The sequence below is a fragment of the Meriones unguiculatus genome, chromosome 1 (genome assembly GCF_030254825.1).
Source record: "Meriones unguiculatus strain TT.TT164.6M chromosome 1, Bangor_MerUng_6.1, whole genome shotgun sequence".
Lineage (NCBI taxonomy): Eukaryota > Metazoa > Chordata > Mammalia > Rodentia > Muridae > Meriones > Meriones unguiculatus.
Genome location: NC_083349.1, coordinates 193,576,981 through 193,579,578, shown reverse-complemented (window position 1 = coordinate 193,579,578; position 2,598 = coordinate 193,576,981).

Below are 2,598 nucleotides of genomic sequence, written 5' to 3'. Positions count from 1 at the left end.
ATGGATGGGAACTGCAGTAGGTCCAGGCTGGCCAAGGAGCTACCTCTCCGTAAGACAGCTCTGTCCCCGGCTAGCCTGGTGGGTCCGACCCCTGATCTAACCTGCGCTCTGCACCCTCCAAACCTGGCCTACGTGTCCTTTAGATCCCCATGCTGCCTGCATGGGATCAAACTAGGAGCCCTGAGACACTGCCGGCTTTGGAGGCAAGGTGGCGAGGTAGAGGCAAACTGGTGTCCTGGATTCCAGGAAAGGGAAGAAGGGGAGAGGACGGGCCCAGCTATGCCCAAAATGGTATGAGAGGATCCCTGGGCTCTCCCTAGGCTGGCCTAACAGGCATGTTCCATGCCAGGGATCTTGTCCTTAAGACAGACAGACAACAACCTTCCCTGGGTAAGGAAAGATGAAGATGGACAACAACAAGAAAGGGATGGAGAAAATGAGGTGTGGGCCACCCTCCAGAGATAAATCCCTCCCTTCTCTCACGAGTCAAAAGGAAGAAACCAGTGGCCATATGTCTGGCGCTGTTCTGGATACTTTTCATAATCCCTCATTTCTTCTTCCCCAAACTGCTACAACAAAGGTTTTATCTGCCCCCTCCCCAGGTCAGAGGCAAGACTGTGTGGATGCAAGAGAGCTTACAGATTCCCTGGGGGGTGGCCAGCTGGGTCAAGCCCCTGGCTCAAGCCATCTTGTGGACCCCAGGGCTCTGGACAGAGCCAAGGTGGCTGGCAGGCCCACAGCCCTGGCCCAGGGATTCTGTGCAGAGGCCCAAGCTCTGTTCAGAGCAGTATATTCAAACACAGCCTAACAGGAAACTTGGCTCTTCTGACTCACTCGGATTCGACCTTATTAAGAAAAAAGAAAAAAAGAACCAGAGCCAACTTCAGCTAGGGTTTCATGCCAAGTGCTGGCTCCCAGCAGTGCGCTGAGCACCATGGCCTGTGCCCTGATCTCCCCACCCCAAAACCCCGAGGCAGCGCCTATTCCCTGCTCCCCCAACCCCACCCTGTCAGCAAAAGAGGGTCTTGTTAACCCCCTTCCCACCTCGAAACCATCCCATATCCTCCCTCAATTCTTGCTTCCTTCCCCTCCAAGCCCAAGGTACCCTAAGGCCTGTTTCCACTTCTCCTCCCCTGCTGCCCATCTGGCTGGCTGGAAGGCCCTACAGGACCCCAGGGATTCTAAGCAGCTGAGGCCAACACTGCAGGGGGCAAGCAGGAGGGAGGAAAGGCTTAACCCTCCAGGTCCCAGGCTTCACTTGAGCCAAGACTTGCTTGTCTTTAGATTAATCAGTCCCTGTTGTAGGAATCCGGGATTTTATACTGGAGCTAGGGGGATGTTGGCAGGAGTGTGATTGCAAGCCCCCAGTTCTCTAGCTAGATGATAAATATCTACTGTCCCAAAACAAAAAATTAACCTTCAGTCCTGAAAAAGTTTGGTGGGTCAATGCATGCTTCCTGGTAAGGATGGAGGGCAGAGGGGTCCTTGTTCCCAAAGAGTACCATTCTGGCTTGTTCTTCCTTAGATGGGTTCCGGGAGTTTCTGAGACAGAGTCATCAGGCATCAGGGACAAACCCTTCCTACCTTGTTTATAAGTCTCAGGGGGGTAATTTTTGCCGTCCAGCTCCCAAGGCCACAGCTGGAGGAGACAGCCTCGGGGAAGCGTTTAGAGTGTGGCTTCTTGAGTATCAAGCAAAAGTGAAAACTTACTTCGGTACCAAGTTGAAACTCCTGGGACTTTTGTTATTATTCCTGCCATCCCCAGAGGGAACAGAGAATTGGCCAGAACAAATGCAGCTATGCAGAATAATCTTCCATTGATCAGAGTTGGGAAGGAACTTCAGATTCCTAAGTCCTCCCTCTCTGCTGTTTTATGCTAAAAGTTTCTCTGCCTCACAAAGACTCTATCCCATAACCAGGGCAGCCAGCTGCTGGGTTCATCTTCTCCATGTGCACACTGGAATATTTCTGGCTAGCTACTCACAAAACACAGGACAGAAACCACTGGGATGCATGAAGTCAGTATCTACCTGAGCTTCCAAGTCTTGCTCAGGCCAGAGACACCCTAGTTTCCACGCCTGTGGACTGAGACCCGGTAGAAGAGTTGAAGGTCCAGCGTCTTTGTCCACTCAGGACCAAGTGCCAAGTGTCCTCCGAATGCAGAATTACAGTGTGGCCCCAGCTAGAGTTAGGCATCTCCCCAGGGAGGCTCTCCAGAGAAGATGTCTGTTTGGAGAAGGGAGAAGGGAGAAGGCACCCCAAGAGCCCTAGGAAGGGGTGAGGTCAATGAGGACAGTGAAATTCAGGAAAACTGTATCCAGAGATGAATGGAACCAGTAGGGCAGTGCCCACATCTTAATCCCACTGTGTTTGCCTGAAACCCCACTCACCAGGCCTCGCCAGGGATTCCCTCCTATTCCCTGCCTCATTCCCTTCCTGAGAGGCAGATCTATGGCTTGGCTGGAAGCTACTAGGACTAAGGGAGCACTGCTCTGCGGGACAGGCCACATAGCTAAAACCCGGCGGGCCATAGGGCCCCGCGGAGGAGGCCCCGGCAGGCAGACCAGGTTTCGGCAACCTCCAGACACTTCCAGCCTG